This window comes from Pongo abelii, chromosome 1 (genome assembly GCF_028885655.2).
Source record: "Pongo abelii isolate AG06213 chromosome 1, NHGRI_mPonAbe1-v2.0_pri, whole genome shotgun sequence".
NCBI lineage: Eukaryota > Metazoa > Chordata > Mammalia > Primates > Hominidae > Pongo > Pongo abelii.
Genome location: NC_071985.2, coordinates 232,113,321 through 232,126,602, shown reverse-complemented (window position 1 = coordinate 232,126,602; position 13,282 = coordinate 232,113,321). Strand labels below are relative to the sequence as shown.

The 13,282-nt window shown below is 47.2% G+C and overlaps 1 protein-coding gene across 9 annotated transcripts in view; it reads right to left on the bottom strand.

The window, feature by feature from the left end:
* The window catches only part of CFAP74 (cilia and flagella associated protein 74), an 81,919-nt gene extending 70,788 nt beyond the window's left edge, over positions 1–11,131 (bottom strand). For 8 of the 9 annotated variants that reach the window (XR_008526174.1, XM_054557478.1, XM_054557487.1 and 5 more), the window contains exon 1: positions 10,987–11,123. The gene's annotated coding sequence lies outside the window, so the exon portion shown is untranslated. Of the gene's footprint in view, positions 1–10,986 lie in introns of all 9 variants that reach the window. The other variant, XM_054557474.1, reaches the window with a different exon arrangement.
* Between the last annotated feature and the right edge of the window lie 2,151 nt (positions 11,132–13,282).

Below are 13,282 nucleotides of genomic sequence, written 5' to 3'. Positions count from 1 at the left end.
AGGAATTTGAGACCAGCCTGGCCAGCATGGTGAAACCCCATCTCTACTAAAAATACAAAAACTAGCCGGGTATGGTGGCAGGCACCTGTAGTCCCAGCTACTTGGGAGGCTGAGGCAGGAGAATTGCTTGAGCCCAGGAGGCGGGGGTTGCAGTGAGTCGAGATCATGCCACTGCATTCTAGCCTGGGCGACAGAGGAAGACTATCTCAAAAAAAAGAAACAATGTTAAAATCACAAACTCTTTACTTATTTTTTCTGGTGAGAATTAAATTTAATGTCTAACTTTCTTTTACTTTTTCGAGACGGGGTTTGACTCTGTCACCCAGGCTGGAGTGCAGTGGTGCGATCACAGCTCACTGCAGCCTCGAACTCCTGGGCTCAACTGATCCTCCTGCTTCAGCCTCCCAAGGAGCTGGGACTACAGGCACGCACCAACACACCCAGCTGATTTTTGTATTTTCTGTAGAGACAGGGTTTTGCCATGTTGCCCAGGCTGGTCTCAAACTTTTGGGATCAGGTGATCCACCTGCCTTGGCCTTCCCAGTGTTGGAACTGGAGGCGTGAGCCACTGTGCCCGGCCGGTGGCTGTTTTCTATTATACCTTAAATATGTGATTGGTTTTAACGCCTATTAATCACATTGTACTTGTACCATGATTAATACACAAAACAGCTGATGTCAAATGCTTATAAATCAGCAGGACACAGTGGCTCATGCCTGTAATCCCAGCAACATGGGAGCCTGAGGTGGGAGGCTCTCTTGAGGCCAGGAGTTTGAGACCAGCCTGGGCAACATAGTGAGACCCCCATTTCTAGAAAAAAAAAAAGTGGCCAGGCGCAGTGGCTCACGCCTGTAATCCCAGCACTTTGGGAGGCCCAGGTGGGTGGATCACGAGGTCAGGAGATCAAGACCATCCTGGCTAACACGAGGAAACCCCGTCTCTACTAAAAATACAAAAAATTAGCCGGGCATGGTGGCAGGTGCCTGTAGTCCCAGCTGCTCAGGAGGCTGAGGCAGGAGAATGGCGGGAACCCGGGAGGCAGAGGTTGCAGTGAGCCGAGATCACATCACTGCACTCCAGCCTGGGTGACAGAGCAAGACTCCGTCTCAAAAAAAAAAAAAAAGCAAAAAAATGTAGCCAGGCGTGGTGGTGCGTACCTGTAGTTCCACCTATTCAGGAGGCTGCGGTGGGAGGATCACTTGAGCCCAGGAGGTCGAGGCTGCCATGAGCTGTGATTGTGCCACTGCAGCCCAGCCTGGGTGACAGAGCAAGACCCTCACTCTAAAAGTGTTAAAAAAAAAAAAAAAAAAAAAGCTTTAAGTCAATGTACCTATTATAGAGACAGACATTTAACACTGGGAATTAGCATTACCATTTCGCATTGAAATAATGAGTAATTCCAGGTGAAATGTATATAAATGTTGACATTATGTATGAGATGCTAAAATTGTAAAATTGTAGAGGACTGTTTTTCATTGCTTAACTTAGCAATTGCTTCAGAATAATTCACTAAAAATATTTTCAGTGCCTAGCAATGTTTCTTGGATAAATTATTAATGTATCAATGCTAGTAATTTTTTAAACTTACAAAGAAACAATTGCATTTTAAAGTCCTGAGAGGCAGAATTTTAAGGCATCTTGTAAAATTCCAACAATATTTTTTCCACTTGAAAGAACTGATTAACCTGCTAGTCTTTGAACGGCGGGATTTTCAGAAAATATTTAGAAAATGGCCAAACCTATTCAGCTCTGTGCTTGTGAATTCCACGTGGCCTCCGCGACCTCATTTTGCTGGAAACCCACTGGGTGACAGTCTTATAAAAGGTGTCACTGCACACACACAGTTCCTTTGAAGATGATCACACTAAACCATATACACTGAGCATCCGGTTAAAGACGGCACTTCCAACAGGCAGTCACCTCCGATCTCTCCTGAGTCCTCACTAACAACAGGGGGTAGATTTATTGTTTTCAATACAGGAATTTACCAGGGCAACGGCCAGTGGGAGAAACAGAAGCAAAGAGAAGCGGGAGGTGGAGGGATGAGGGTAGCTGTCCCTGCAGACAGAGGCACTGGCTGACCCTCTGCAGGGGAAGCTGAGAACAAACCTGACATCGCCACACAGCTGTGAAAGGTTCAGGACTGGGCAGCTTCAGGTGGTCCTCCAGTGGGAGCAGTGGGATTGGGAACTGAGAGACCCAGGAAAGTGTGCTGAAGAAGCAGTGGAAGTTCCACTGTGGTAACATGGCTAGCCAGTGTGCCGGCATCACACTGAAAATAATCAGAAATGCCGGATAGGACTGTACTTTAATTCTCGTAAAAATGTTGAAGAACGAACCAGGTGAGATGGCTCACACCTGTAATCCCAGCACTTTGGGAAGCCGAGGCGGGCGGATCACTTAAGATTTGAGACCAGCCTGGCCAACATAGTGAAACCCCGTCTCTACTAAAAATACAAAAATTAGCCGGGCGTGATGGCGCATCCCTGTAATCCCAGCTACTTAGGAGGCTGAGGCAGGAGAATCGTTTGAACCCGGGAGGCGGAGGTTGCAGTGAGCTGAGATCATGCCACTGCACTCCAGCCTGGGCGACAGAATGAGACTCAGTCTCAAAAAAAAGAAAAAAAAAAAACAGTTGAAGAACGGAAAAAATAAGAAACTTTCAGGTTAAAACCTAAGTAAAAATATAGATTAAATAACCAAGCTAAATGGAAGTATATTATCGAATTGCATTAAAAACTAAGAACAGGCCGGGCTCGGTGGCTCATGCCTGTAATCCCAGCACTTTGGGAGGCCAAGGTGGGTGGATCACGAGGTCAGGAGATCGAGACCATCCTGGCTAACATGGTAAAACCCCATCTCTACTAAAAATACAAAAAATTAGCCGGGCATGGTGGCGGGCACCTGTGGTCCCAGCTACTCAGGAGGCTGAGGCAGGAGAATGGCGTGAACCCGGGAGGCGGAACTTGCAGTGAGCCGAGATCGCACCACTGCACTCCAGCCTGGGCGACAGAGCAAGACTCCATCTCAAACAAACAAACAAAACGAAAACAACAACAACAAAAACCCAAGAACAATAAAAAAAAATCAAACTAACTTTTTTTGGTTTTGTTTTTGTTTTTTTGAGGCAGAGTCTCACTCTGTCTCCCAGGCTGGAGTGCAGAGGTGCGATCTCAGCTCACTGCAACCTCCGCCCCCCGGGGTCAAGCAATTCTCATACCCCAGCCTCCTGGGCAGCTGGGATTACAGGCACAGGCCACCACGCCTGGCTAATTTTTGTATTTTTAGTAGAGACGGAGTTTCATCATGTTGGCCAGGCTGATTTGAAACTCAAGACCTCAGGTAATCCGCCCGCCTCAGCCTTCCGAAGTGCTGGGATTACAGGTATGAACCACTGTGCCTGGCCAAACTCTCTACAATTTAAAAGAGACATCTAAAACACAAGCTTAAGAAGCAGTGCATTTTAAAAGTCAGAAAGAAATGCAGGAACCATAAATAGAAAGTTAGTGGAGTTGTCTAGAAACAGACAAAAAACTTAGGAAAAAAGCAGGAATAGCAGTGGGGACACATTCTAACCCATGTTCAATCCATCAGGAAGACTCAGCAGCTTCAAATCTGCACTTAACGTTGATTGATCAGATTATTCATTGATCAAATTATTCATTATGGGTGCTACTTTAAACATATGAAAAATAGAGAAAAAAATCAGATTAAGTGTGTGATCTCATGTGGGCTTCTAAGTGGACTGGCAGTAACAGAAAGAAGGTCTCCTGAAATATTGGCCGGGTGTGGTGGCTCATGTCTGTGATCTCAGCACTTTTGGAGGCTGAGGCAGGTGGATCACTTGAGGTCCAGAGTTGGAGACCAGCCTGACCAACACGGTGAAACCCTGTCTCTACTAAAAATACAAAAATTAGCCGGGTGTGGTGGCAGGCACCTGTAATCCCAGCTACTCAGGAGGCTGAGGCAGGAGAATCGCTTAAACTCAGGAGGTGGAGGTTGCAGTGAGCCAAGATCATGCCACTGCACTCCAGCCTGGGTGACAGAGCAAGACTCTGTCTCAAAAAAAAAAAAAAAAAAAAAAGAAGAAGAAGACGAATAAATGAACATCTGTAATGTGCTAGAGTATATATAGTATATATATACCAAAAATCACCACAGCAAACGTCACACTTAAACATTAAAAACATTCCCTTAAGACTGAGAACAAAACAGGGATGCTCTCTAAAACCACTTCTCAGTATTCATCATGTCCCCAGCCAGAACAATCAGATGTAAAAAAAATAAAAGGCGGCCAGGCATGGTGGCGCATGCCTGTAATCCCAGCACTTTGGGAGGCTAAGGTGGGCAGATCACCTGAGGTCAGGAGTTCGAGACCGGCCTGACCAACGTGGGGAAACCCCGCCTCTACCAAAAATACAAAATTAGCGAGGCGTGGTGGTGCATGCCTGTAATCCCAGCTACTTGGGAGGCTGAGGCAGGAGAAACGTTTGAACCTGGGAGGTGGAGGTTGCAGTGAGCCGAGATTGCGCCACTGCACTCCCGCCTGGGCAACAAGAGCGAAACTCCATCTCAAAAAAAAAAAAAAAAAAAGAAACAAAAGGCATAAGGAATGGAAGGGAAAAATGGTCATTATTTCAGATAAAATGACTGTATACATAGAAAATCCAAACAAATATACAGATAAGTTATTTAATTAAAACAACTTAGTAATGTTGCTAGGTACAACTTCAATAATAAAAATCAAGTATATTTCTATTTTTCAGAAGAAATAATGAGAAAATAAGATTTGGAAAAGCTACCATTTACAATTACATCAAAAACCTTGAAGTACTCAAGAATAAATACAACAAAAGACACACAGACCTCTACAGAGAATATGAGGAACCCTCTCGGGCAACAGTAAAGGAGACGGACATAAAAATAAATGGAACAAATGACCCTGTTTCTTCAACAAATAAATGGCCTGGGGGAAATAAGGAAGGGGGGTCTTTAAGTGAAAAGAGCCTCGAGGGACAAGTCGGCCACACGCAACCTGGGGATCTTGTTCAAATCTCGATTCAAGTAAACCAGCTGTAAAAGACATTTTTTGAGACAATTCCTGAAAGTGAGCACAGACTGGCATTAGTTTCCATTAAGAAATTATTAATGTGGGCCGGGCGTGGTGGCTCACGCCTATAATCTCAGCACTTTGGGAGGCTGAGGCGGGCGGATCACCTGAGGTCAGGAGTTCGAGACCTGCCTGGCCAACATGGTAAAACCTCATCTCTACTAAAAATACAAAAATTAGCCGAGCGTGGTGGCACATGTCTGTAATCCCAGCTACTTGGGAGGCTGAGGCAGGAGAAACGTTTGAACCCGGGAGGTGGAGGTTGCAGTGAGCCAAGATCGCGCCATTGCACTCCAGCCTGGGTAACAGAGTGAGACTTCATCTCAAAAAAAACAAGAAGTTATTAATTATATTGGGGTTGATGAGGATTTTGTGTTTATGCTAAAAATGAGTTTCTATATGTCAGAGGCATCTACAAAGGTTTTTACAGGTGAAATGATATCTCGCCTGGGATTTTCTTTGAAACACGCTAGTCCAGAACTACAAGCAGGGAGGGGTAATGGGAGAGGAATGCTATGAGGCTGATAGTTGCTGAGGCAGGGATGGGAACCTAAGGCTTCGTATTATCATTCTCTCTACTTTTTTGACTTTGCAATTTTCCATAATAAAAGTTTTTTCTAAAAGAAAGTCTAAATAAATAGGCTGGGCGCAGTGGCTCACGCCTGTAATCCCAGCACTTTGAGAGGCTGAGGCAGGCAGATCACGAGGTCAGGAGATGGCTAACACGGTGAAACTTCATCTCTACTAAAAATACAAAAATAAAATTAGCCGGGCGTGGTGGCAGGCACCTGTAGTCCCAGCTACTCGGGAGGCTGAGGTAGGAGAATGGCATGAAGCCAGGAGGCGGAGCTTGCAGTGAGCTGAGATCTCGCCACTGCACTCTAGCCTAGGTGACAGAGTGAGACTCCGTCTCAAAAAAAAGTAATAATAAAATAAGATAAAAAATAAAAAATAAATAAATAAATAGCTGAATGTTCAAGCACTAGAAACTCAATGTTGTCAGGAAGTCAGTTCTTTCCAAATTGCTCTATAGATTCCCTAAAACTCCTATCCAAATCCTAACAGAAATGTGTGTGTGTGTGTGTGTGTGTGTGTGTGTGTGTGTGTGTGTCTACATGCAAGAGCAAGAGAATGAGAAACTCATCTGGTGAATTTTAAAATGTATATGGAAGAACAATGGAACAACAGTTTTGAAGGGGGAAGGGGTGCCCCACCAGATATCAAGATTGATTCTAAAGCTGTAAAATTAAGACAGTAGAGTGCTTTGGCCAAGACAAACAGACCAGTGGGACAGATCAGAGAGGCCAGAAACAGGCCCCCGCGTACTAGCGCTATGCAGGATAGAAGCAGGGTTGCTGGGTAGCAGCCACGGGATGGACATCTTTGTCGGCACCCACCCAAAGATCAGTCTCACGTGGATTAAAGACTCGTATGGGAAAACTCAAAATTCTGCTACAGCGTGTGTTAGCGGGCAGTCAATGGGGGGTAGGAATGGAGCCTTGTTACCTCAGAATTTCTTAAATAAGACACAAAAACATTAGGCACAAAGGGAAAATTTGGTAGAGTCACCCACATTTCAATTAAAAATTTTCATTCAGGCCAGGTGCAGTGGCTCACACCAGCACTTTGGGAGGCTGAGGCAGGTGGGTCACTTGAGGTCAGGAGTTCGAGACCAGCCTGGCCAACATGGCGAAACCCCGTCTCTACAAAAAATACAAAAATTAGCCAGGCGCGGTGGCATGCAGCTGTAACCCCAGCTACTCGGGAGGCTGAGGCAAGAGACTCCCTTGAACCTGGGAGGAGGAGGTTGCAGTGAGCCAAGATCGTGCCACTGCACTACAGCTTAGGCGACAGAGCAAGACTCTGTCTCAAACAAATAAACAAAACCAAATCTTTTGTTCAGATGACATCCTAGGGAAAGTTAAAGAAAACCTACAGGCCGGGTGCAGTGGCTCGCGCCTGTAATCCCAGCACTTTGGGAGGCTGAGGCGGGCGGATCATGAGGTCAGGAGATCAAGACCATCCTGGCTAACACAGTGAAACCCCATCTCTACTAAAAATACAAAAAATTAGCCAGGCATGGTGGCGGGCGCCTGTAGTCCCAGCTACTTGGGAGGCTGAGGCAGGAGAGTTGCTTGAACCGGGGAGGTAGAGATTGCGGTCAGCCAAGATTGCGCCACCGCACTCCAGCCTGGGTGACAGAGCGAGACTCCATCTCAAAAAAAAAAAAAAAAAAAAAGAAAAAGAAAAAGAAAACCTACAAAGTAGAAGAAGACAATCACAACACATAACCCAGAGTTTTACTGTCAAGACCATGTAAGGAATATCCATGAGTGGATAAAGAAGACAGACAGCCCCACAGCAAAATGGGCAAAAGACTTCAACAGGCACTTCACAGTCAAGGGCGTGCCATGTCCCCTAACACGCACATGGGTTTGGAGGACCAGGACATGGGTTTTTTGGGGAAGGGGGAGATCATCCTGCCTGCGGCAGCCTCTGGCTCTGCGATTCCTCTCCCAGGAGCACACCCTACAGAAAATCCCACCAGTTGTCTTAGCTTCCCGGGGTCGCCAAAACAAAGTACCACAACCTAGGTGGCTTCAACAACAGAGTTGTCTCACGGTTCTGAAAGCCATCGTCTAAAACCGAGTTGATGGCAGGGCCATGCTCCCTCTGAAGGCACGAGGGAAGGGCCTGTCTCAGGCCTCTCTTCTAGCTTCTGCTAGTTCTGTGGCTTGTGGCAGCAAAATTCCAATCTTCGTAGGACATTCTCTCTAGTATGTCCTCCTCTTAGCTGCTTACAGGCATCACCGTAAGTCCAAATAAAGTCATATTCTCAGGTCCTGAGGCTTAGACACAGCTCCGATGGCCGTGGTGCCACTGTGTGGATGAATCTCTCACACAACCCCGAGGAGAAAAAGACGGAGGCACGCCTGATGCTCTTCCTCTCCCCCTTCCCTTCACTGTCACAACAGGTTCCCTGGGTAGGGCAGGTGGAGCAGGATCCACGGTGGCCCAGGCTGGGCTGTCGGAGCCTGGCTGGGTGAGGAGGGTGAGGGTATGTGGCTGAGGCTCAGAGCTGTATGCGGGTGCCTGGCTGGGTGAGGAGGGTGCCGGTGTGTGTGGCTGAGGCTCAGAGCTGGATATCAGAGCCTGAGAAGAAAGAGGGCAGCCCCAGGTGTGGTCCAGCAGAGGGTATCAGAGCCCAGGCAGGAGAAGAAGGTGTCCACTGTGAGAGCCTCCCAGGCCAAGCCTGAGAGTGATGACATATTTGCATAGCTTCCTAATACCTCCTACAAAATGCTTGTGGTTGTGGTTTTTTTTTTTTTTTTTTGGAGACGGAGTCTCGCTCTGTCGCCCAGGCTGGAGTGCAGTGGCACAGTGTTGGCTCACTGCAAGCTCCGCCTCCCGGGTTCACACCATTCTCCTGCCTCAGCCTCCCGAGTAGCTGGGACTACAGGCGACCGCCACCACGCCCGGCTAATTTTTGTATTTTTAGGAGAGACAGGGTTTCACTGTGTTAGCTAGGATGGTCTCGATCTACTGACCTCGTGATCCGCCCTCCTCAGCCTCCCAAAGTGCTGGGATTACAGGCGTGAGCCACCGCACCCAGCCAAAATGCTTGTTAATTACGAAGGAAAAAAGAACTTCCCAGTGGAGATGCTGGCAGATACCACCTTAATCAAGAGCTCAAAGTGAACATCATCAGTAACGTGACAACGTGACCACTGTGAGCCACTGACTGGATGGAATGAACAGGCCACGGTGTCACCTCTGTGACTTTCCTGTCCGAGACGCACAGTGGGAATCTAATCACGAGGACACAGCAGACGAAACCAAATGGAGGGACCTTCTCCAAAGTAATTGGCCCATGACCTTCAGAGGTGTCAGGGTCATGACAGCCAAAGCAAGCCCAAGGAATGTTCTGGACTGAAGGGAAACAAAGAGGTATGTGAGAATTCAGTGCAAAGTAACTCTAGGCTGGATCCTTCCACGTTGGGGCCCTGATGCAATCAACTGGCAAAGCATGTTTGATAGGCTGAGGGGTAAACACAGCGACAGGCCTGTGTCCTCTCCTGACTCGGGCCATGTGTGGCTGTGTTGGAGAATGTCCTCGTTTGTGGAAAATACACTCTACAAGGGTGGGCGGCGACAGAGCGTCATGAAGGCAACTTACTCTCAAATACTTCACAAGAAGTTTTTTGTGCTGAACTTGCAACTTTTATACAAGTTTGGGATTGTTTCAAAAAATTTTAAAGAACATATGTGGTATTACATAAAGTTTATATATATTATTAAACTTATATAAATCTTATATAATACCACATATATTCTTTAAAATTTAATATAAATAAATTTATATAAAGTTTAAAATAAATGAAAGTTGGCTGGGTGTGGTGGCTCGCCACCTGTAATCCCAGCACTTTGGGAGGTGGAGGTGGGTGGATCATTTGAGATCAGGAGTTCAAGACCATCCTGGCCAACATGGGGAAACCCCGTCTATACTAAAAATACAAAAATTAGCCAGGCATGGTGGTGGGCGCCTATAATCCCAGCTACTTGGGAGGCTGAGGCAGGAGAATCGCTTGAACCCAGGAGGCGGAGGTTGCAGTGAGCCAAGATCGCCCCGCTGCACTCCAACCTAGGCAACACAGTGAGACTCTGTCTCAAAAAAAAAAAATTTAAAGAATATATGTATTATTATATAAAGTTTAATATATATTATTAAACTTACATAAAACTATATGTGGTATTATATATAGTCTATATATTTATATTATATATTGTTTATATAACACCACATATATTCCTTAAAATTTTATATAAAGTTTATATAAAGTTTAAAATAAGGGAAAGTTAACTATATTGTTTAGGGACGCATGCATAGGTAGTAAAACTAAAGAAATTTATATATCATCTTTAAAATTTTATATAAAGTTTCTATAAAGTTTAAAATAAGGGAAAGTTATATTGTTTAGGGACGCATGCATAGGTAGTAAAACTAAAGAAATTTATATATCATCTTTAAAATTTTATATAAAGTTTCTATAAAGTTTAAAATAAGGGAAAGTTATATTGTTTAGGGACGCATGCATAGGTAGTAAAACTAAAGAAATTTATATATCATCTTTAAAATTTTATATAAAGTTTCTATAAAGTTTAAAATAAGGGAAAGTTATATTGTTTAGGGACGCATGCATAGGTAGTAAAACTAAAGAAAATGTCAGCCATGGTCTTGCGGGAGAGACTTTGGGGTGCTGATGAGGTTCTATTTCTTAACTTGGGTAGTGGCTACTGACGTTCGCTTTATAACCAATCTCTAAGTTGCACATGCGCATTTATGCACCATCTTTATGCAGAGAATATCAGTCCATTTCTTTTGAACTGTGGGCCCTAGAGCAGGCCTGCTTACTACCTCAGTACCTGGCTTATGCAGATAAAAGGAGTATTCCTTTAGGAAAAACAAAATACTAGAGGCAAATCAGCTTCAAAAACCAGGTTATACTTACTAAAACCAAATGACTTTGGGGCTATGGACCATGTTCTCCTTTTTAGCTAGGCAGACACTCATGAGTCTTAACTTTTCACCAGACAGGCTGGCCCTTGATTTTTGTTTAATGTTTTTGTAAATGTGTTATAATAATACTTTATTATAACATCTGCTGCAAAGTCAGGGGCGGGTCCCTCAACAGAGGCTGTGCCAGCGCCGGGGTTCCCTGAAACGAACCAGGGACTAGAACTACTAACAAAGTCATTTCTCTGGCACAGCTTTCTGGGAAAGGCGTTTAATATGGGACGGAGTTCTGCCTGGGGGGCGGGGGTCAAACCCTTCCAGCTCAGCCCCAGGGTCAAACGCATCCGCCCCCATACCCACCTCTGGCTGGCCTGGGTCCCAGGTTCTCGGGCTCCGGAGGCACAGAAACCCCGGGCCGCTCCGGGAGGCGGCGGTCCTTGGCGATTGCCCTCGGCGGCGCCGGCGGCGTGGTTTGGAGCCGGCAGCTCCATGGCAACGGAAGACTCCATCGTGGCCGGAGGGGGAGCCTCTCCCGTGCTGCTCCCTGGCTGGAGCGGGTGGTTTGGTCCGACCCACCACACGCCGCGCGGGGCGGGGCGGCGCGGGGCCGGAGCAAGGAGGTCGCGGGCCCGGAGGCGCGGCTGAAGGGCCAGGCCACAGGCCGCGGGGCGGGGACGTCTCCGGGGTCCCAGACGGCTAGGCCTGGCCCAGGGCCAAGCCTTGGAGGTGACAGACAGACTTGGGGGGCCTGGAGGAGCTCAGCACCGGCGCAGTGGCCCAGAGAACCGGGGCAGGTGCATGATGGTTTGAACTCATTGTCAACCTAAAAAACTAGGTTTCCCCTGAAAATGGGGATTTTCCTCTTCTCTTGAAAATGGAAGATCGGGCTGGGCGCGTGGCTCACGCCTGTAATCCCAGCACTTTAGGAGGCCGAGGTGGACGGATCACTTGAGGTCAGGAGTTCGAGACCAGCCTGGCCAACATGGTGAAACCCCGTCTCTTCTAAATATACAAAAATTAGCGGGGCATGGTGGCAGGTGCCTGTAATCCCAGCTACTCAGGAGGCTGAGGCAGGAGAATCGCTTGAATCCAGGAGGAGGAGGTTGCAGTGAGCCAAGATCGCACCACTGCACTCCAGGCTGGATGACAGAGTGAGACTCCGGCTCAAAAAAAAAGACTTCTGAATGTTATGTTCCAGCAAAGACTCCGACTGTCTGATTGAAAAATTGTAAAAGTAAATAGCAAAGTCAGTGAGCTATGACGGTGCCATCACACTCTGGCCTGAGCAAAATCAAGACCCCGTTTCAAAATTAAAAACAGCAAAAACCCGGCTGGGCACAGTGGCTCATGCCTGTAATCCCAACACTTTGGGAGGCTGAGTTGGGCAGATCACTTGAGGTCAGGAGTTCGAGACCATCCTGGCCAACATGGTGAAACCCTGTCTCTACTAAAAATACAAAAATTAGCCGGCTGTGGTGGTGCACACCTGCAGTCCCAGCTACCCCAGAGGCAGGAGAATCGTTTGAACCCGGGAGGCGGAGGTTGCAGTGAGCCAAGACTGCGCCACTGCACTCCAGCCTGAGCGACAGAGCGAGACTCCGTCTCAAGACAAACAAAAAAAACCAAAACGGAAGATCGGCCCAACATGCCAAGCCGGTTCCGATGTTCCCCATTGCCTTCCCCACAGTCCCCACCCCCTGCTTCCCAGCCCATCTCGCCGTGCATCCTGTTACGCCGGAGCCTCTTCTCGCACCGCTGGCCTGTGGGGGCCATTTGCAACGGAGACGTGGGAGTGTGAGGAAAGGGAGTGGTCTCTCACTGGGCCACTCTGTGCCAAGAACTGGGCTCAGGAGTGAATTGGACGCGCCCCCTACCCCGGCAGTCTTCCAGCCCACCCCGTGTACGGCTTGCAGGGTGGCCGGCTCCTGCTGCCACAGTGAGGCCTGGGAGGTCCTTTGGTTTTATCCTGGCCCATAACCTGATCCATCAGAGGCAAGACACCTTGCAGAATGCCCAGCACCTGTGAGAATGGCTGTGGAAAGTAGCTGGGTGACGCCACAGCACCTCTGCACTCACCTGCCTTCCGCAGGGCCGGATCGCTTTCCTCCTCAGAATCTGAGGAATAGAACCAAGCCACCATTACCAGCCCAGGTTCGCTTTGATAAGAGAGATTATACTTCTTCCCGACTCTACGGAAATGATAGGGCTTCTTCCTTATCAGCTTTGCCTCCCTGGACCTTTCCCGATGAACTGTTAATATACTTTCTAGGAAAGGGCTGGGTGCAGTGGCTCACGCCTATAATCCCAGCACTTTGGGAGGCCAAGGCAGGTGGATCACCTGAGGTCAGGAGTTCAAGACCAGCCTGGCCAACATGGTGAAACCCCTGTCTACTAAAATACAAAAATTAGCTGGGTGTAGTGGCGCATGCCTGTAATCCCAGCTACTCAGGAGGCTGACACAGGAGAATCGCTTGAACCTAGGAAGCAGAGGTTTCAGTGAGCCAAGATCACACTACTGCACTCCAGCCTGGGCAACAGAGCAAGACTCCAACTCTCTCTCTCTCTCTCTCTCTCTCTCTCTATATATATAGTATATATATATAGTATATGTATATATATAGTATATATATAGTATATATATATAGTATATGTATAT